Here is a 23,262-nt window from a genome sequence, read left to right on the forward strand (position 1 = left end):
TGGTGCGTGTTTGAGGAGTAAGAATCGCTGATTTTCGAACCATTTTCGAGGAATTTAGGAAGCGTATTCCGTGATTTTGATACGCACTCGGGAGTGTATGTGTGCGTGTGTGCTTGGTACACCAAACACACAAAATGCACCGAGTTGCACAGCGCATCAAACTGCAGAAACTGCGTCGCGGGTGCAAATTTGCCACGTTTTCGGTCAAAATTTGTTGCTCCGGCCGGCTCCGTCGGTGGGGGATCGGGGCTGCAAGCACGGAAGCAAGAGGAAATGCTGGAATGGAGACGCATGCAGTTTTTGCTGCTGCTGCTGCTGTTGATACTGCTTGCTTTGCTTTCCGCACTGCTCGCACTCGCTCTCTTTCGCTCGTTTCGTTCGGCTCGATCGTTCCCTCTCGCTTCTCTCGCTGCACGGTTGTAAAATTGCGCAAGGCAGATTCTTTTTCTTTTCCCTTCTCACTGTACGCTATTTTGTACTGGTACACCGAACCAAGGGAACGGTTGCGCGTGTGTTGGTAGGCACTCCTCCCCCACCAGCGGGAAAATCGCGTCGCAAATAGCGAAACGCCGGCCGGAACAACTGGAAGGGATGAAGCGAGGACCGTGTACGTACACGAGCGCCCGGGAGTGGGGATGAACGCTTTACACTTGCCCATTATACACACACACATACACTTACTTACACCCCAACGCAACAACCCCCACCCCATACTGTATTTGCGTTGCTTCACAAACAGCCGAGGTGGGAAATAGCGTATGTATGTGTGTGTGAGAGAGAGCGAAACGGCAACAACATCTGTCATCTCACGTCATCTTGCGCCCCACACACGGCATGACGCATGCGCCTGCAGTGCAATTGGAAGTGCAATTGCCCATCGCACACCCCTCTTTTGTGTACACGCACCATCACCGCCACAACCGATCTGTGTGTGTGTATTTGTGCGCAAATGACGAGGGTGAGGCCGTGTGTGAGTGAGCGAGCGAGAAAGTGCTATATTGTTAAGAGCACCCACAAACACTAGCGTGAGAGAGAGAGAGCGCGCGCGCCCGCGAGTGAATTGAGGGTGAGTTCGCGCTACGTGAAGGTGTGTGCGTGTGTGCGCGCCCGAACCCCCGACGGGTTGCCGTGGGTGACCGAGCGAGAGGGCGTGCGGTGTAGTGCCGTCTCAGCCGCGGCCGACTGCGTGGACACGTTCCTTGGGCGCAGTTTAAGGGAAGAAATTTTATTTTATTTCAAACGTTCGTGCCGTACAGTCGCGCCGTGGTCGTCTGCTGCCGTGCCCCGTTTGCTGTGTGCCGTTGTGTGTGCGCGCGCGGCACACCAAGTCCCCGGTCCTGTGGCCAAGGAAAGTACACGCACGTACCAACACACATACACACGGACACACGGACACACAAGGTTACACGTAATGGTTTTTTATCCAAACCAGTAGGAAAAAGGGCTTACACGAAAAAGCGAGTTGGAAAATCTAAGCTCACAGCGAAACAGAAAAGGCAGCAGCAGTGCAGTATCGCGTGTTTGTTGCGTGTTTTCGGTGCGTTTGTGTTGCGCTTCTCGGGTGTGCGTCGCGGAAAAATAAAAACCAGATTGCGTGCGGTGTACGACACTTTCCAGTTGGCTTTCCGCTGGCCGGTCGGAACGGAAAACGGAATCGAACGCGACTGCGGAAATTCGCGAGCGGAGGTTTTGCGGAGAGAAATTCGGTGCAATGGTGTAAAGTTTTTCTTTCAAATTATTATTCTACCATGAACGCTGTGCCGGGCACGAAACTGAGGGAAGATTTTTACTCAGCAATTGTGAACCAACAAGTCTGATAAGAAAACGCAGCGTTTGACGGGAAAAATGTTGTTGGGATTTTTTTTTAGTTTCTCGATATTCCTAAACCGGCCATCTTCAACCCGAACACACACTGGAGCCAAACGGAAAAATCGGCAAATTCGCGAGTGATTTTTTTAGTATCGTAAAAAATTGTGACGTTTTCTGAAGCTAATCAGTGAAAAGTGGTGAAGCATTTTTTAAATTCAGACACCAGCGAAGAGAATACAAGACTGCAATTATTTTGTAAAACGTTCGTTAACATCCTTTGTCCATGCTAAATTAATGCGAAAAAAGACTCAACAAAAGGAAATTATGGCCTTTTAAGTAAAAAAAAACCCCGAAAAACCATGTGGAAGAACTGACTGACTGCGAGGGTAAAGTGTTGGGACCAAAAACCTTTTACAAAAATGTGAATCTAATGTGCTTAAACGAATGAAATGGTAAGCTCTTTTTCTTAATTTGTACAAAATGTTCAACTTTTTAAAATAGTTTTTTTTCTGTGTGTGGTTCCATTAAAAAAGAGAATATGCTTTAAAACAAACAGTGCATCAAGTGCAGCGCACGAGTATGATAAAATATGCTTTCATGACGATTTTGAGGAAGAAAACAACTCACTTGTAGTCCGCCACGATTTATGCCAGTTTCTCACAATTCTTTGCAACGCAAACGATTTTTTTTTGTCTACCAAAGAAAAGAAAAAGAAAAGAGCCCATTCTACATTTTCACTCTGGCGCACCAAAAATTCACCTGCTTTCGTCTGACGCGAGTGTGAGTGTGTTGAAGTGCCTGTGTCACCTTTGTTGTTCTTTTTTTCCTGCGTCACTTCCGGCACGGAAAGAAGAAGGGCCGACCTTCCCGATCGAGTTCTCAAAGTACGGAGATCGTACCGTTCCGATTAAAGCAATGGGGAAGGCAAGGATCATTTCACCCAGTCCAAGGGACATTTCCTTTCACTACGGGCGCATTGCTTTCACCTGTGTGCTCCTGAGTGCGGCATCCGAGTTGACGCCGGATGGAATGGTGTGCACCTGCCCAGTGGGCCGTCCCGTTTTGCTCGAGGAGCGCAAATTATCGACAAAAGTGTCAAAATGATATCCCTTGTGATGCATGAGTGGCATGTGTCGGTTAACTTTGTGGCGATTGTTAAGCGATCCTTGCTTGTTATGTCTTTGTTTTTTTTTGCTGTGTTGAGCAAGCCGACGATGCTTGAATAGCATTTCATTCGGCGCTTCTTGTTTGTCTTGCTTTGTGAACACTTTAAGAATTATTTAAAATATTGTGATGGACAAAAACAGGAAAAGAAAAGAAGGCTTTTTTAGCATTGAACAGAAAGAAGCAAAATATTCGATGATTGGTGCAGCAAAAGTAGTATAAAAAGTTAACTGCTTATGCCAGCCGAAGTGATGAGTTTTGTTTTTTCGTTGATTGAAACCAAACTCGACGCCAGCTCGACTCGACAAAAAAATAATACAAATTTGTAAGCACAAAGAAATACAGCCCAATGGCTATCACGTTGGCCCGCATCGCAAAAAAACGCAACAAGAACGCACACGAGCGCGCGCGCGATCGTCCGTGCGGTTGCGATCGAGCGTGCGTGCGTGGATTCCACAGCGAACGGTAGCGATGAAATCAGCGGCCCCAAAGAAGTCTCGAAACTCCTTACCAACTCACCCCGTCGCTTCCTTGCAGGCGGTGATAGTAGAGTGGGAGAGATGCTGATAGAGCCGTTTGCTAAAGCCGAGCGTTGGCTTGCTGGAAAGTGCGAGTGATTTGCTGTGGAGGGCAACGGAAGACGGCAGCCGTCGTGGTCCGTTTGGAGTTTGGAGGACCTTAGCAATCGAGGGGCGGGGAAATGAAATCCAATCGAGCACCGACAACTTCTTCTCAGTCGTCGTCGTCGTCGTCGTCGTCAGTTTCCAGTTTTTGCTCCCTCGCTGCTTCATATCTTCAACCCCACACACTTAATCTTGCGGCCCAAGACCGTTCTAAAGCATCTTCCGCGCACGGAGACGTGCAGACACATTTTTTCATCGACTCGAGACTCGAGATTTTGGAGCTCTGATCTCGACCTTCATCAGTCGCTTTTTTGGGTGTGTTTGTTCCTGCCTCCCATATGTGGCTCGTGTTTTTTTGTTTCTTCTTCTTTCGAGCCGTGAGGGTGGCAGGGGGCGGTTGTGCTAGACACAATCCCTCCAAATCCCTCCATTGCCTAACCCCGCTTGGTGTTTCTAACGCACGAAAGAGAAGGTTAAAACGACGTCCAAAATAATTCTCGACCATAAAAAAAACCTCCCAAACTCTCGGGACTGCTTCCCCTCTACCGCACTGATCTTGCTCTAAACTTCTAACCAAAGGGTTGCTGGAGGTGAATGCAGAACGAGAAAAAGCCGGGAACCAAAACTACGGGACGGGAAGGTGTGTAGTAGAGCCTGACCAAAGAAGCAGAAAGCCTACACAGGCCGATCTTGAAAAGCGCGTAAAGTATAGAAGAAGCCGTGTTGCCGGGGAAAAGAAGGAAGAATAAAAGGAGAGGAGAAGAAGCTACAAATCTTCCCGCGAGAAGCAGAAGAATAGAAGTCGAATAAGAAGTAAATGCGCGCATTGGAACGGAGAAGCGAAGTAAAGCTAACAGCGCGCGAGAAGTGCTCTAACGCTGGGAAGGAAACCCACTGCGGAAAGGACTAGTTAGAGGCGGACGGGCGGGCCAAGATTAGACCAGCCGCGAGTGTGTGTGTATGTGCGCGCACACACTCCCGTAGAACACAACCCCTCGGGCCTGGGCCGGACCGAAGCGTGTTGAGTGTATGCTTTGGAGTGTGTGTATAGTTTTTCGTCTTGAACGTTTCCAAGGGAAGGCAACACCGCCGGCAAACCCGCGCGTCAGCACCATGCAGTGTGCAGGGCGGAGTGGAAGTTTTGCGGAATGGAACGGACACAACAAAAAAAAATCCAACCTCGGCTGGCGGACGGGCGGGCTCGAGCGAAAGGGAAAGGATGGCGGGAGCACATTAAAATGTTAGAAAATGTGTGTGCGTGTGTATTGGGGTTTTGTTTTGCTCTTGTATTGACTCGTATTGTTTCTTTTTAATGTACTTTCGGTTAATTCGCGCTCAAGCAAGTCGCGTCGCGGACGGTGAAGCTGCGCTTGCGAAGTCCCTCTCATCAAACGACGTACCAGGGCAGAAGTTAATAGAAAGAAGAAAAAAACAAATAACGCAAAAGAAGCTCTTGGCCGCCTCTTCGCACAACGATCATCTCAACTCAAGAACGTGTTTGTGTGTGCCAGTGAGGAGTTCTTGGCGGTGTTTTGTGCGAGTGTGTGTGTGTTTTCAAATTGTGAAAGATTGAAGTTATTGCAACCGCTACTACAAAGAGTCGCACTGTGCGCCAAGCTTTTTAATTTATTTTCAATCTCTTATCAACTCAACAACCACTGAGCTTGAAGATAAAGTTGGCAAATAAATAAATTGGTTTTGAGGCTCTAAACCCCAATCCATCAACTCCACTTGTCAAAATCGCTTTGTCTCAAACTGGAGCAAACTGTCACAATCGGTGTCAGCATGAAAGCATGCCTAAGCTCGGCTGGAAACGAAAAACAAAGGGGACTACACAACTTAAACTTTGACAGTTGGATGTTGTTCCTTTTTTCCGAGCTGTCAGATACAGAGTGTGTACTAAGCAGTGTCACTAAGACAAAGCAAGCGAGTGGAAATTGTATCAAAACATCAGTTTTTTTTGGACAAAACTGCAATAGGAAAAATATTTTCGATTAAATCAAACTGTTTGACAATGCTTCATTTTGTTTTTCTTATTAATCCTGACTACAGCAATCTCGTGTTGCTTCCCGCGCTGTACGGAAATAAGATTGATAGGTGCAGAGTGCCGGTTTGCGCTATTGATAAGCTTCCAGTCTAGCCAATCAATAAACAATTCGTTACCGCGCGCACAGCTCTGACAAATGATCCCTTAAACGATCCTCTTCCTGAACGTCGGATCCCTTTAAGTTTCTTGCCGATCGTCCAACTACGGCGGGCACCATCCATCAATAATCAGCGACGTAATCAACGGCCGCCTGCACAACGCTGTGCTACGGTCCTGAAGAACAAGTCAAAGGTTTTTTTCGCTTTTGAGAGAACTTTAAAAACAAAGCAAACGAGATAGAGCCAGACCGAGCTCAGAGAAAACGGAATGTTTCGCCGTTCGCGAGTTGGAGGTGGAATGAATTAAAGTTAATTAGAATTAAATTAAATAATAATAGACACATCTTGGCGCGGGCGCGGGCGGTTGCTTAGTTTGCGTTGCGTGCCGACATTCCGGTGCCGTATTTTATCTGCACCATATTTTACGTTCACTTTAAAAGATCGGGGTGTTGGTCGAGTGGTCTAGCGCGCGCGTATCGAATCAAATTCTGGCGCTCCTTTGTAGCGGTGTGTGTTGTCTCCGTGTTGTGTGGAGCTAGGGGTGAGTTAACGAAATTATGTTTTACCGGCCCGGCATGAAAGCATCTGCTTTTTCGCCCTTTCTTCAGCTCCTTTTTCTTCCATCCCTTGTAGAAGTGGCTTTCCATGGCGCCCCGCTCCGAGCGGGGAGCCTCCGTCGAGTAAGGTCCAATTTATTTGTAATAATCAATTCTACACGCTAAATGATGTAGGTTCACCCGCGGGTCACAGGCCACCGTGGGGGTAATTCGAGCGCTTGTTTTCCCTTTCGCTTTCGGGACAGAAGTGTATTAACAAGCCGGGCACCAGCATTGTCTGTCCCGGAGGGGAGAAGCGCAACAGCACAGCAAATTGATTTTCGGTCATTTAATGTCGTTTGTTTGGGCTCAATGCGATTATTGGTTGTAATTTTTAGTTTTCAAACCGTTTACCCACCACTTTTAAGACGAGCAATAAGCTGTTTTCATGAAAGTAAATACAAAAAATCGCTCAAAAAACATTGTTTTCCTTGAGACACAAAAGGAAAGCTTTCTTCTGTCCTGCTAACGAACAGCAAATTTGTCACTTGTGTGTTTTCCCGCTGTTCCATTCTGTTTCTATGCCCCGTGGCAGGTGACTGTCACTGTCACTGACTGTTTATGAAGTGATGGTCAGGTTGGCCAAAAAGAAGTGAAACAACTAAGCAGCGAAAAAAAAACACCAATGACGTCTTGCCGGCCACTCGACGATGACGAAAGATAAATTAATTAGATAAGCGCACGGGCACAAACCACCACGGGACCTCCCGAAAGTATGTTCCCGATGACCGAACCGAAATGGTTACCACCTTTTTTTCTTTCCCTTTCCTTTGTATGCAAATTAGAAGCATTCCTGTGTGCCCGCACACCTCTCCCGGCACACCGTTTACGAGCGGCGAGAAAATCGAGCGAGAATCTTCCGCTCATTGCGACCGTTCGTGCGACTGTCACTTGTCTTAGCGTGAGCGCTGTGCCCGGGCAGGGGAAGATGAGAGCTGGTTGGAAAAAGGCAGCCACCAAACAGAATAATGATTTATGTGTTACCATCACCTAAACACACGACGCGAATGGATGGACCCGGTTTCCGGCCGGCGGCGGGAAGAAGAGTAACCAGCCAGCCAGCCAGTCAGCCCCCCGGTTCAATCATTATCTACTCACGGCACGAACTTACAACTCTTTCACTTCTTCTGCTACCGCGTGTGTGCGCCGTCGTGAGCGGTTGCGGATCCACGGTTGTTGGTGGTCGTGGTGGAAATCTATCGTGGGGATGGTACCACGCGGTTTCGTCATATTTCAAGCCGTACATAATTTATATAAAACACTCACAGAAACACAACTCTTACGAGCGCAAGAGCGAAAAAGAGAGGGAACGTTTCGGAAAGCACCTTGCCTTGGGTGATGGAATTCAATGGGGAAAGAAGTGTCAGTGTATTCAATTTTCCTGCTTCTTCCTTCGCCTCTACCCCAGCAAAGTAAGTGTATTGGAAAATCGTTCGAACACCATCGCCAGAATAATGATCAGTGTGTTGGAAGGAGTGAAAAACAAATAAAAAAACCAGGGAGGAAACTGCTTATGTTTGAACAGATTCACTCCCTTGATGACTTCCTCCCTGTTTTGGCAAAGGAATGCTAATGTGCAGTCAACTTCTTCCACCCCCTTTGTCCGGGGACGTTCTTGTGTTGACTTTCGATTGAGTGAGTGACGGGTTTTGTGTTTTAGCATGGAAGAAGACAGTTGGGATGGATGGGCGTTTTGCTTGCGTTAGTTTCATGCAACTGAGTTTTAAAATGTATAAGATGTTTCGAACATAGATATCAGTTTTCAAAGATTGTCGTTGTTTCTGCGTTCTACTCTCCATGCTAACCGGTTCAGTAAGGTCCTTCTGCTCATATTGAGAGTCACATGTCCTTACCTACTGCGGCACACGTGGGAAGTGTTGCTGCCAGCTGCCAGAACTGTTGCTGCCTGTGCCATCTTGCCAAGTAAACAGAGTCTTTTTTTCCCTCTTTTCCCTCTTCCTCTCTTAACCCTTCACTCGAACCAGTATGGTAAGTATAAATCATTACAATTTATTAAAAAAAAGAAGATAAACAAACCGATGCGCTGTTGCTTCTGCAGACAAACACACACACACTCTCTCTTACCCATACTCTCGATTTTGGACTCCAATGTTTGTTTGTGCCTAATGCATTTATTTCGGATGCTGCTCCGATCGTTTCGGGATGCGAGGACAGCTAGCACACCCGTTTTGTTTATGCGGCTCACGCTCACGATGCACTTTCTCCCGCGTGGAGCCCGTGTTTACGCTCCGTCCGAAAGCAGCTGGGCATGCTTTCTTTGACCAAGGGGCCATGCTTTGTTTACGTAACCGTGTATCGGTTGGCGTTGCCGGGGGTTTGCATTTTAGCTCCTTGTTGTTGTTTAGCCTTGAATGGATGACGGTCGACGACGGCGATGATGGCGGGCTTGCTGCTTACACATTATAATAATAATGCTCAACAGCATCAAGCCCAACATAATTGAAAAGTTGAAGAAAGGCGGAGGGTTTTATGTAAATTGTAAAACACACACACACACACACACACACACACACACACACACACACACACACACACACACACACACACACACACACACACACACACACACACACACACACACACACACACACACACACACACACACACACACACACACACACACACACACACACACACACCCATGTGCAAGCTCTTGAACGAGCCGTTTCTTGAGATGCATTGCTGCTTGTTTCAATGCGTCGCAGATGGTACACGTACAGTCCTTACGATTCTGTACCATTGCTCTTCCAGTAATGGCAAATTTCGCAATTTTCGTTCTAATTTATCAACACGCTTTACTCAATTTACTTCTTTGTGCACCGAAAAAAAAGAAAAACGATTAATAATATCCACAAGGATTGATGCTTATTTTTGCACCCCGTAATACAGTTTTATTTTAAACGTTTCTACGGTTTGTACACAAAAAAAAAACAACCCCTTCGGAATATGCAGATGATGTCTGGGAGGCGTAAAGTCATGTTTTGTGGGGGAGGGGGGGGGGGCTCGCTTCATTTCCCCGTGGTGTAAAAATGGCCGACAGAAGGCGATCGCGATAAGATGGATGGCGCAGTGCCTCGGTCGCTCCGTGCCATTTTTATGATCCGCTTTTAGGAGCAAACCGATTTGCTCCATTAACGACTCGAAGGAAACAAAGCGATGGAGGAGTTTGGGGGGAGAGGAAGGAGAAACTGCACCACCTTCAGAAGCCTAAGTGCAACCCAGGCTGATTGCATCTTGCACAGGCAAGCAGAAAACATGCGCTCTTCGGCACTCCATTTTGTGCTGACGGCACGAGCAGATCACGAGAGAGGGAGAGAAAAAATAACATTTAATAACCGCTAACTCGCTGGTTGCTTGGATGTGTAGTACCATGGGGCTGTGGTAATAAAAAATACACAGTGTGCGAAACATATGTTCCCGGTCATATGGGAGCAGTTTTTGGAGAATAATTGGATTTATTGCTTCCCTTGCTGCCGCAGCGTGCTAGGAAATTGCATGAAATATCTCTTCCTCTGGAATTGGAACTGGCAAAACGCGAACAGTGCGAACGGTGAGTTGAAGCGAGGCACAGCAAAGCAAACTCACTGGTGAGGTCCGTTCGGTTCGGGTTCTCTGGCGTTCGAATTTTGTTTTCAATTTATCGGTTGCGTTTGGTTCCCAAGTCGACCGTTCAACCCCCTTGCACGAAGATGTATGATCTCGATTACGTCCTTACGGAGGCACGGATGTCCAGTCTCCAAGATGCAGATCATGAGTAATATGTTGCACATTAGTCTCTCCGTGCCTCTGTGCTGAGGCGAGATGAAACAGATGGGGTGCCATTTGTTATTTTTTTCGTCACTGGAAGCCAAACAGTATGATGTTAAGTCACTTACTGCAATAACACACTTTATTTGTTCTACTAATAAAAATTAAGTAATTATTCCCCAATCAAAACTTTTGAACTTCAACATTCTTGTTGAATAATTCCTCATTTCTCTACATACTCATAATTGAAATATCATTCACCAGAACGAATTATAACGTCAATATTAATTTATTGTGCATTGTTCGCTCTCTCTCTCCCTCTCTTTTCATGCGCAGATGACGCCTTTGAAGCCCGCGGGATTGTCATTTGCCACCATGCCACCAACCGCACGGGTAAGTAATTTCACAAAGTGCATCAACACAGCCAGGGCAAGCCCGCACCCACACGCGGTGCATTGGCAACCCATCATCTCGCCGACACGCATTCGAACACACATACACGTACACAGGGTGGGACTCCAATCTACCGAGGGGTGTGCCACACTCATCTAATAATGGACCGATCGTTATCACGCGCGTCGAATAATGTGGCGCCCTTTCGCCCTTGTTAGCCAATTGACATCGAGACATCATCATCATCATCATCATCAGACGGTTGCGGCCGATGATTATGGCGTATCGTCGGGTCCCGTCACCCGTAAATCATACTGGCCACACCCGCACCATTTTGTAATGCAGGCCGCGTGCAAAGTGTGTCCTAGTTTTTGGGGAGAAGGGGCCGTTTGCTCCACTTCGGCACAGAGCTATCTGATCGATCAGCTCGTACCCGGCCTCGGGGAACCAGAGGTGCCACTGCTTATGTTTTGCACTTATCGGATAAAGTGGAAGATACAGAGGAGAAGGCAGACAAAAAAACCGCACGAAAATGAACACAAAATACAAAACCACAAAGCTCGTTTTTGCGCTACTTGCTCTGCCACCCAAAAGCAACTAGACAGATGAAGATCTACAACCATCGAAACAGCGAAAACAATGGGTTTTACCATTTTTCGTGTAAAAGCCTTCTCTGGTTATGTTTTGGGTTGCCTGGAGACGGCGAAGCATAGCGGCGTGGGGTAGAATTTATTGCCGCCCTTTAGTTCTTTGGCACGGAACACACACACCAAATTGCCTAAAAGCATTAAGACCTTGTCCGAAAACGCAAGCAAAACATTTGCCCTTTGGCGGCATATTGATGTGCGAAGGGCGGATGGTTTTGTTGCTTTTGGGCCCTTCACCTTGTATCCCAATTCGCAGCGTCGATCGAGGATTGGCTACAGTTACAGGTGCATCTAGCGCCGGCTGGGCCGTGTCTTAATTTTCCCTGTGAAGCGCCTCCCAGAAACGATTTTGTGTGTGGGAAAGATTGGCTGCGGGCGATTTGGCACACGCATCGGGTACCGTCCGGGAATGACAATGAATGTCCCCGCTTTCCTAGAACGAACCGACGCGGCATTTGGATGGTGGCTTCTTGGAAGGTCGGCCAGAGAAAAACAGATGCAGTTCTGCCAAACTTGCGATCGATTCTTGGGGTTCCTTGCCCGCTCAATATAGCAGGCGAAGCAATCAAATTAATAAAATTTTAATAGGAGCTCATTAGGCCAGCAAGACGGCAGAAGACACACGACGAGATGAATTGACTGATTCTTTGGGAATTGGAGAATTCATTTTGGGACACGTTGGAATGCACCTGCACGCCCTAAAAGATGTCCAGTAAGTTGTCAACGTGAAACGACGGCTGTCTTTTAGAAACTTCTGGAGGAAGAGAGCCCGTGAGAAATGCTATATTCAACTTAACGGATAGGAATCAACGTTCTTCGTACAAACACACCATGAAGTCATCGTTGGTCGTCGTGAGAACGGGTGGAACTTGTGGTAATGTTTCACACTGCATTGGAACATTGTTCGGTACAGACAAAAATTTGAATAAGAAAAGCATTGCTCGATGGTCTTGAATTCTTCCAGCAGTACCATACAGCTGCAGCTGCTTCCATCTTACCTTTTACCCCGTTATAGAAGCATTATTTTAATAAGGCGGCGATAATCCTACCGGTAGGACCTCTGGCATTCCCATTGCTTAACGAACGTACGGAGTGGCTTTTCTAGGTTTGTGTGTTCTTCCTTGATTCCTTTACTTTTCCAACTCGCTTCGATTAGCGTGCACCGGTAGATTCGGTAATAAGTTTCCCCCTCTTTTTACCGATTGTCGAGAACGTCTGCGCGGAGCTCCGAAAAGAGAGTGCACGATTCAGGAAGGAAATCCATGTCTAGGGTCTCTGGGTAGTTCCTCAGGAGAATCTTACAAAAAAAAAACTTCTTAAAAAGGGGTTCTACTCGCCTAGCGGCATAGGCCGCTGATACACAGGGAAAGGCAAGACGAAACTGTGCAACGGAATACAAATCAAGCCGGATGTACCGCACCGAATCCGTTTATCCCGCGCGCGGAGTTGGCGCACGACGTTCCGCACGCTGGCCCGGGGTCCTAAACGTCTGCGGGCATTCGGGGCATTCGGGAATTGTGATGCAAATACACCGTGAGACCGCCACTGGGAAATGAGATTCTAATTTTCTGCCCACGGTTACCCCGAGCCGGGCCAACGCTTCGGGGGGATTATTCCGATTTCCTTTTGATAACTTTGATACTCCTGGGGAATAAAAAAGGGAAGCCGTTACACCTTATCGTCTACCGCTTACGAAAAAGGGAAAATAACGTCACGTCCCAGACCATCATCGCACACCATCGCCACCGGACGGATCAGTATGTATTTATTCGGTCAATTTTCCTGAACTCAAGCTTCCGAGTGTGTTTCGAGTCTTGTGGGGGGGAAATCGAAAAAGAACCAAGGTGTCATTCAATGGTCACACCAGGCACACATCCGTGATGTTAATATTCGGACAAAAACCCCTCCAAAACAAAGCCCAAATTTGGTGTTTGCCTCGTCCTGCCCTGGGTAGCGTGCTCGGGAGCAGCGGTACGGCAGGAGTTGATCCTTTCTTGGGGGAGGAAAAAAAAGGTAATTTATGCTACGCCGGGCGATAAGACGACCCATACAAATGGAGGCGAGCGGCGATTTCGATCGGACGGTGTGGTCAGAGCGTAGTAACTGTTGGGCTTGCCGGCTGTGTGTTCGTGTGGTTTTCATTGCCTCGCCACTGATGACCGGTGACGAATACATTACCATTTTGCACCTTACCCTTGTGTGGTGTTTCGGTTTTGACGTGGTAAGGGGAAGCCCATTACGCGAAAGGGACCAAATAAGGCCGGAGGGAGGAATTTTTTGGGTGAAATAGACGTCAGTCGTTTTTTTTTGTTCTCTTCTGTTCGGCACCCACACTCTCTGGCTCTCTTTCACGAAAGCATACTTTAACGCTTTAGGAATGGGGGGGCTTTAGATTGCCTGCCAGTGATAAGGTGCGGGATGACGAATGGAAGTTTGGACATAGAACATGAAGCGAAGTAGGAGGTTTAGTCCATTTTTGGGAATGATTGGGTGAGATTGTTGTCAGTGTGTGTGAGAGAGGGATACTTCATAGTCGTTGAATATCTGTAAATTCTGGACTATTTATGGAAGACTGAACTTCTATAGTAAGTCTACGTACAACATCATCGTAGCTTTTATACAGCATTTGATATTCAATTCAGCTTACTGTTGTATTCTCCAAGAATATTGTTATCTACATGCTGTGCCTGTCTTTTAACCATTTATGAATGTTTTCGACCTTCATAATATCCTATGAATAGACATCATGTAGACAAACTTAACCTCTTAGTTTGACTCGTTCAAGTCCATATCATTAGACTCTCGTTAACGAAATACGCCAAAAACCTCGCTGCTCTTCGATTCCACTCGATCGTTATTCTGCAGAACTCCAAAAAAAATCGCTTGTGCGTGTGTAGTAGCTGCCCTCTCCGCACGTTAATTAATTTATTCAAATCAGCGACCGTTTGTCTGAGCAACATGTCTGCGGCTCCGTCCGCGCCCCTCTCGGAGACGTGAAAATCTAACTACGAGAAGAACCTGTTTGCTCGGAAACCACTCACCAAACCCCCTTCCGAGATCCTGTGTGTGGAAAACAGGGGGCAATACACCAGACAACGCTCCCCGCGAAAAGAAGAAGAAGAAGAAAAAACAATCGCTCGTTTCGTTAGCATCAACACGATCGGATGTTGCTTTCTTGCCCCTTGTCTTCCTTCGTAGCTGGAAGCCTGGAAGTCGAATGCTCGAATGCCTTATTTACCTATCAATCGCGCCACGCACTATCGTTCTGCTGTAGCTCTTCTTCTTGTAACTCTCCCGCGCGCTCCACAACACTCCTCCTGAAGGGGTTGGGCAGGTTGTTCTCCGCGCCACCGCCACCACCACCGGCAGCAATCAAACCCAACAGTTCACTCAACCGGCTCTCGTCCGCAAGGGGTTTTCGGGCCTGGAACCGGTTTTATTTTAGAAACCGATCTTTACGTGCTTAGAATCGAGAGTGTGGTGGGGTTCCACGTCCAATCGACGTGGGAGAACGCTCGCGCAGCGAAGGGTCGGGCCCGCACGAAATTCCGCCGCATAGAGCGCACACGGCTAAGAACGAAACCGTCGGGAGGCCCACAATCATGCCCCGAAAATGGGTTTTCGGTTCTCGGCTGCCAGAACCGCGCGGAAGGAGCTGAGGAGGAGGGTTTTTTTTGAGATCGAAACGCGAAGAAGACCGGCAAAAGAAACCCTTCCCTCACACACATACACACGGTTGCGGGTGCTTTTGTATGGTTTACTTGATCGCGTCTTCCCTGCGCTGCTCTGCGCTGATGATGCTGCGCGATCGGTTCAGGGGTTTGGAAATTTATGAGCGAACACACGGACACGGTTCACACAGACATTCACTCCCCGGTACACAGGGGTGGAAGATAATTTCGAATTTCCGAGAGTCCATTAGACGGACGGTGGTGGTGTGTGTGTGTGTGTGCTGCTGCTGCTGGTGGCGCGGACCGGCGCTGGTAAAACCGTTTCGCTTGCACCGGCATTTCGATCGAGTCCAGCGGAGTACCGTGGTCGGCGGATGGGTCGGCGGGTGTTGTTATCGTGCCGTGATTCCGACCGACAGTGGTCGAAGATTCGAATGCATTCGAGCGGTAATGGAAGTAAATTAAGGGAGGGCCCAAAACCCCCGACGCTCGGTAAATTGGTAACGAAGTCGGACGATCATCATTCCACTGGTTGGGATTCCGGTGCTACTGTGATCTGGCCCTGGTAAGACTTTTGAAAGGTTTCTTGCGCGCGAGTGCCTGGGACAGTGGTACGATGCAGTGCAGTGCAAGATGCGGTCTTTTTTGTGTGTGCTGTGCCAATCGTCATCAGAACATTGTGTGTGTGTGCAGGGAAAAGGGGTAAAGTAAGAGTCGTCCCATTCCCCATCGCTCTCTTGTCATAATGTGGCGAGCTGGCGCCGTTCCGTGGCACCATCTGGGTAGTAAAAAGGCAACACCGAAACATTGGAACGCTGCCAAAGCACACACACACATACCGTACAACCATGTGTGTGATTGCGGCGTTATGCGGTTTGTGGCATAAAATTGCGCGAGATGAATCATTTGCCCGGCCTCAGTTGCAGGATGCATTCGCGCACTCCACTCACACATATGGTAACACACCCATTTGCCAAACATCAAATGTCATCGTCCGCGCAAACGGGTCCAACGATGAAAATAAAATCGCTGCACTCTCTGTGCTTTGTTGCAGCATTGCTTGGGCTGTGCTAAAGTGCAAATTTTATGTTTTGCGCTGACCGCTTTGCAGCAGTCGGGGAGCACGTCACGTCGGCGCAGCTCCCCCGTCAGTTTTGTACGCTTCGGGTGTACTAAAAACGGTGTGACGGTGCGGTAAAGCGCACAAAACCATGGCGGAGAAACGTACCGGGGGCCCGCAATAAAACCGTCACATCGTAAAAACCATGGATCGTGTACGCCACAGCGCGCACTGTTTGTAACACAAATCATGCTCTACATGTTGCAGAAACACATTTTTGAGTCACTGGTTTTTTGGTTCTAAATCTATTTCTTTTTTTTTTGTTCTTTTTCTCCACAGAACCCCCCCACACCCCACCAAGGCTAACAATCAATAGTTCTTCACCACCCAAATGGGAACCATCTGCTGCGGCACGGTGTCTCGGTGATCATTTAACTCCTGCCGCGGGGCTTTCGGGTCGGTTAAGACGGACCAGGTAAACTCCAACTTTACAAAGACCACCACAGAAAAAACCCGATCATTTGAGGCTTGAGGCAACTCTCCCGCTTTTTTGTGTGTGTGGCATGGCACACCACAAACCGAAACATATGTATCGAATGTCGTCCGCGCCATCGACGGCACCACCGGAGGCGGTGGAAGCTGAAACACGAAAAACAACAACCTTCCTTCCTCGCCGGGGAGCTGCCCGGGACTGACCTATAATTATGAGTACCAGCCGGCAGGCATTCCAAGGCCTTCCTGAAAGCCTTTCTGGAAGAGGAGGTGGGGCGGTATCGGCTTTCAGTTGTGCGGTCAAATGGTCACTGAGGCTTCGGCTTCTTATCGACACGTCCACGAAAACATACCAAAATCCTCTCCCACCAAGGCGTGGAGAAGCTTTCGCTGGCCAAAACCGGTGTCCATGTTGGACCAGCAGCGCAAAAAAATTACAAAATCTTCAAAGAAATCACTGGAATTTCGCATGCCTTTGTTGCTGCGTTTACAAATTTTTAAGAGTCTCCTTTTCCTTTTTTTTTACTCGGCTCGCTTCCCATTTCGCTTTAGCGCTTTGCGGGCCACGGCAAAGATGGTCGGACGCCAACTAACGCGTATTCCGGCTTCAACGGTAGCAACCCATTACACAAACACAGACACACACACACACACACACACACTCACACACCACCATTCTCGGCAGCGATTTTGAAAAGGTCAAATCATGTTTTCATGTCGTTGTTTTTTGTTGCTTCGGGATGGTTCGCACGCAACTCGGTTGTGGGGAAATGCAAGCTAGTGGAGGAAAAATGCACCACCAATTGCATTCCTTTCGGGACTGTGCGGAGAGCGGTGCAGCGGTGGGGTTTTAATATTTTTTTTTTTTTTGTGCTGCTGTTTTAATCTTTGACATTTTGTTTCGGGGTTTTTCGGTCGCTTGCATGCGAACAAGGCTTTTGTCGGGTTTTGTTTGTGCAAAGACTTTTAGTTCTTGGAGGATTTTTGAGACTTTAGTAGACAGCATTTGTTTTTTTTATTTCGGCAAAGACCTGGGAATTAAATCTTAGATGATCTCGAAATATACATGCAAAACAATCAAATATTTAGTACAAAATGCACCGTACTACATCACACAAGTGAAGACGTTTCGCCAACTTCACTCGCCATTCAGATTGATGTCTTACTCCAGACGCGGGCCAGCATGATTGATCAGCGTGGCCCCATAAACCTGTCCAATTTCCATATCGATGGAAGGCGTCTGTCCGCTGGTGCCTAATATCTATCTCCCTTCTCCCGACCGGCCATGGCTTGATTTATTGTCCTGCCGGAGGTGAAGCCCATTGCCTCTCATTTTTCATCCACCATCCTGATGACGATCATTATGCAGTGTGTAGTGGAGTGTTTTCGTGTGTTGATGTGCCAATAGTCCAATAGCCGGCGGACGGGATCCTTCGTTAAGGGCTCGGCCGCTTCGCAAGCAACTCTGTGCCTTCCCACGTCTGCGCCTCCTTCGCCACGGCCGCCAAATTGCTTCCCTTCACCTGTTTAATGATCTTCGCCAACCCTTTCGCTTCACCGTGAACGCTTCAGCGGCGTGGATTTGCTCTATTCCGTTGTGGCGTCGAGCGGTTTGTCGTAGGTGGGCGTCATGTAAGGCGCTAAAAAAACGCACACGCTCACACACACTGATTAATGTTCGATGATGTGGCGGAATCCTTTCCACAGTTTGCGTGTGTGGGAGAAGGTTTTTTTGGGCAGAATAATTAACACCCGTCGGGGTTAGGAGATCACAACAAGGCGGAGAACCGATCGTTGTGGAAAGTCTGGCAAAGCATTGGAAAGGTACGCAAGACTTTAATGAAGATTTGTGGGAAGGTTTTTTTGGGGCTTGGTTGCCGAATTCTCACCGGATGGAGAATTATGATGAAAAGATGTTGTTGTGTCTGATATTTAAAAACTTATTCCTGCGACATGGAAAGCAGCTAGCAGATAGACAAGAAAAAGCATTCTTGTCTTTTCACAACCCTTCCGGGAGGGCGGTTGTCAATGGCACGGCTACCGTGCTGAAGTAAAAGATCCCCCACACCCGGCTCCAGTTTCCAGGTTGACTAGTTTCCGATGCAATTAATTTTTTTTCCATCGTCGTTTGTTAATTGAAACTTTAGAGCCCCTCAGTTAGTTCAACTAGAACGCCCGGAGAGGGAAATCAATCTAGGAGGCAAGCAAAAATGGGGGACAGCATAGACACGGTCGCAAACCAACAGAAAACCGTGCCATGTGGAGATGACATCCATCAACCGAAGCCGTAGATATCCGCAGATGCCCCCGGTAGCGAAAGGGTTTCCCTCCGATTGCTCCGCTTTGAGCTGAGCGCGGCTCACACGAAATATGATCTACAACCCAGCAGCAGCAGCAGCAGCAGCAGCAGCAGGCATGAATACAAACACGGCAAAAGGGGTTTGGACAATTTTAATTTCACAACATGACTCCACCACCTCCGCACACTGCGCCCCCGGTGCGCTGCCCACAATGTGTTTAAATTGCGATGATATTTTTAAGCGAGCGCGCGCCCTCTAAACCACACGAGCTGCCGAGGCCTCCTGCCGGTGCGGACTGTGATGGTGTTGCTTGAGCTAAGCTAGGCCGCATCTCGTCGCGTTGGCGTCGACGGCCGGCTACGCCTCTGCTCGGTGGGAGGGCCCCTTCGCTCACTGCCAAGGGGGCTACGGAGTGTAAACAAAGGCTAGCGTCACAGGGGCACCGGGTGCGATTCGAGTCCAACCATTGAGTCCCTTCTGTGTGTGCGAGTACTTGGACGGGAAGTCAAAAGCAAAGGGACAAGTCTTTGCAGCTGCCAATGATCGCGACAATGCAAATCCTAAAAACACGGGGATTGACTGGACGAGTTTGACCGGCCTGTGAGCTAACGTTGCCAACGGTTCACGAAAGAATCAAGCGAACGCAAGACATCGAATTTGCCCAGAAAGAACCCGCATCTCAAGTGCACTCCAGTGGCGGTGACGCAACAACGCGTTGGGAAGGGTCTTTTTCGCCCGGCTGGGACAGCTCTTCCGAGCTCTCGGGAATCTCGCGCAGTTTGCGCGCTCTTCGCCCTTAAGTGGTGTGCTTAGCCGTACCGAAAGTGGCCCAAAGCCCAAAAACCCATACACAAAACCACAGGGCGTAGTATCGTTCCCGGTTGGGGAAGTTCTCGTACGCAGAGCAGCGAGCGAAGCCGTACGACGACGGTTGGTTCTTATGCGGGAATAGAAATTTTGGAGATGGTAAGACGCGAGGCACTCCTTCCATCGCTTTGCCTTGCACAGAACCAAGTGGTGCTTGTACTGGGATGTTCTTTTCGTTTCGAGTGTGGTTTTTGTCGTATCAGAAAGGTTGTGTCCTACCCATGCCCGTGCTTCATCTGCCCTCTGCCCCGGCCTTGTTTTTGCTTGTGATTATTTTTTGAAAAGTATCGATTTCATCCAAGAATCTTCGGCAGAGCGCGCCAGAGGTCGTCCCGGGGCATTCCTTTGGGTTGATTCGATTGGTTTCGGTCCTGGGCACCGAGTGCCTGTGTTTCTTGCGCTCGCTCTTGACATTGATGCTGACATGTGTTTCCTCTCCGCACGCTGTCCTTTCTGTCTCTGTCTGGGCGATGGTTTCCTGCGACTGGTAACCTGAACACCCCGTGAAGCCATCCACGGGGAAGCGAGAAAAAGAGCGACACTGGTTCGAATGTAATCGAAGATCGTACGCTTCTCGCTTCCTAGGCGAAGGAAGACGGCAAAGGCCCAGCGATCGTTTTCTTGCTCCTCTTCTACTTCTTCCCATTACGTCCCTTGATCACGGAGATCGGTTTCAATCGGTGACCAACAGGCCGAAGGAAGCAGGAAAAGAGGATACTCGCACAGCGTTTCGGCCTTAACCTGTGTGCCACGATCACAAAACCACAAAGTTCGGTGGAAACCTGTTCAATAAAACTTTATTACCTTAATCCCCACAGCCTTTTCGCCTACTTCCCTGCGCTGCTCTTCCTCGCTTTTTTTTTTTTGTTTTGTTCGCCGCTCCAGCCCTAAACGTCCCAAAAGCAACTTCCAACAAAATCGAGCAAAACCTAATGGACCTAATCGCCAGCCATACCGTGGGCCGCGCTACATTTTCGGCAAACGAAGCGGTTGGCGATCCTTTGCGCGCTCTCGATCCGTGTGCTCCGGTGCGGTTAGAGATGGGTGGAAAATTTACGATCGATTTCGATACCATAAAATATTCAAATTTGCCGCACGGACGAATCAAAACCTGCCCGTGCCGAGGTTCGGGCCGCGATTGCTTCGTGTACGTGTGACGCGCGGGTTTTGCATTCTTCACGTCATTAAAATTCAATAAAATTAAGGAACCGTCTAGTGACTGGTGGGACACTCCAGCGAGACTTGTCTCCAAAAGTCTAGCCGACGTGTCAGACATGTGCTGGGAGGAGTGATTTCTGTGTTTGATAATAAAAAAGTTCGTAGTTCTTAAAACATCCCCTGAAGTGAACGAGCTTTTTCAAAGCTTGTGTTGTCTAGTAGTCTTCGTCAACAGCATCTACAACGACATAAAACATCATTTCTATGCTGTGAGTTTGCAAAAGAATAGGATTTGTTACTTTTTTATTGCAATGAATTGCTTTCAGAGGGTGTAACGATCGCTGGAGCCTTCTGAGTAGTGCGATTTGTATGTGAATGTATTTTTCTGAACAACCTACGCAGCACAGTTTGGAGTTTTTTCGCTTAACGAAAGCCACACGTAAAACCGAAATCGTTAAGTGTGATTTTATCTCAAACCGGACTAACCAAGCCTAAGCATTCGCTTTTAAGTTGTACCCCAAAATCACTTCGAAACGATAAGCATTTACGGATGTGTGGGCGCTAGAAAATAGTTCAGTTTTCTTTGTGCAACGAGAGCGGTGCGTTTCCTCTTTGGTGCGTCAAAACTCACCGCAACCGGTGGACGGATTATAGCGCTCGTTCGTTGGTGATTTTGAATTGCCATTTCAATTCCAAATGGAAGATATAGAAAGATGAAGAAAAAAAAAAAACCACACACCATTCAACCCTCATATGCAAGGGGTGTCACATGTTTGCTCACCTTGCACGACGCTTGAAGGCAATAGCGAACGGAAGCATTCAAGAGCATTTCTGCCCACATATTAAAACTCGGCTCTATAGTGCATATGTTACTCGGGCATTAGATTCCTGTTTTCAGTGAGCGGGTATAGTGGATTCCAAATCTTTTCCACAAACAATTACACAGACACAAAAAACCAGATTGGACAGATGACATACTGACGAGTGATTTGAAGCGAACCCCAATTCTTGGAAATCAATATGCTGTGCGGACTGTGCGAACTAGTGACACTTTAATCCCGAGCAAATCCTTCCCAATAAACAGTTCCGGTGGTGTTCCAGGAGAAGGAGTGGTATAGCGACCATGAGTGGAACAGTACTAGCATTAGCAGCGCCATCTATTGACACACAAACGAAACCTTTGCTTTGCCTCTAAAACGTGTCATAGCTGAAAAGGCAGAAATGTTTAATTTTCCTCTCACAAAATGGGATCATTTGTGCACCGCAAACAAGGCACGTTGCAATCGGGAATAACTCGGCAGCAAACCTGGCCTGGATATTTCCGTCGCAGCGTGGTCACGTGGCAAGTTTTGCGAATCGAGTTAGGGGAGATAGGTGCATGCAAAAGGAGAGGAGAACGGAAGAAAGGAGGAGCACTGCATCGGTAGTCATCAATTACCGGGGTTTATTACATTATTGTTATAAATTTACAAAACAACACTACAACAAACAGCCAAGCCCCTATGACTCTCGCCAACCGCTCACCAAGCTAAATGGGAACTTTGAGCCGGTTTTTGTTGTTTATTTTTTTGTACTTTGCAGTCATCCATGTAGCGATGAAAAATGTGACAAGATAACAGGCCGACGGGAGGCTGGTGTGGATGCAAATGCTGCCAACAAACACATACGAGCACCGAGCGCTCCACACTCCACCTAAACAGGTTGGAGCGAAGGAAAGCAAGAGCAGGGTAGCTCGTTTTGCTGTAACATGCGTCATGATTGTTTCCCAGCCCGTCCCGATCTTCACCCTGCGTACCACCAGCAACACAACAGCCAATGTTTTGTGCTCTGAAGCCTTCCCGATGATTAATTCTTGGTCGTGGTTCTACCTCCACTTATACCACCGTGTTCCACTACCGGTCTCTCCCCGCTCGGCTTTGGCAATTGCAATGTCCTTCGGTGTATCCACGACACGGCCATGCTTCAAATGCCCGTGCCCATTTTCTGGGACATCGTGTTCGCCCGTTTTCGATTAAATTGGCCTGCAGCAACAACAACAACACACGGGAGAAAGCAGTGGAAAGCAGTTACTCCAAATTAAGTCATAAATGGTAATAAAATGGAAATTTATTGTCTGCTCTCTAGCCAGTGCAGCACACGAAGCTATACGGGGTGACGGGCCATGTGGTCTATGGGAAAGCGCTTGCGCTTGAAGTGGTGCTGGTCATCGTTTACCGTTGGGGGGAGGCTTTCCTTGTTTTTGTGTATTTCGGGAGTGTACTTCAATTGCTGCTCACAAACTTCGACAAGTTGCTGAAATTGAACCAAACGGGATGATAGAGTTTACCCAAAAACAGTGCCAAGGGGGGGGGGGGGGGGGATTAGTAAGGATGCCATAAACAAGCTCCGTTGCATTCGTAGCGCTTCCTGCTGGAACCTGGAACCGAAAATTCGGGCTTGGCTAGGACACGTGCAAACGTCGAAAATGCTTGCACTTCTCGCTTCTCACAAGCGGCGGGCGGGCGTGCGGACCCTAAACTTTGCGCGTGCAGGGTTTCGGGACACATGGTGTAGGAAATTTATGATACAA

The 23,262-nt window shown here is 48.1% G+C and overlaps 1 long non-coding RNA gene across 1 annotated transcript; it reads left to right on the forward strand.

The window, feature by feature from the left end:
• The first annotated feature begins 1,230 nt into the window (after nt 1-1,230).
• On the forward strand, nt 1,231-23,026 carry LOC121593722. Its single transcript, XR_006004833.1, has 3 exons — nt 1,231-2,261; nt 10,442-10,498; nt 16,216-23,026. It is a non-coding gene; the product is annotated as an uncharacterized LOC121593722 (long non-coding RNA).
• The last annotated feature ends 236 nt before the right edge of the window (nt 23,027-23,262 follow it).

The sequence above is a fragment of the Anopheles merus genome, chromosome 2L (genome assembly GCF_017562075.2).
Source record: "Anopheles merus strain MAF chromosome 2L, AmerM5.1, whole genome shotgun sequence".
Taxonomy (NCBI): Eukaryota; Metazoa; Arthropoda; class Insecta; order Diptera; family Culicidae; genus Anopheles; species Anopheles merus.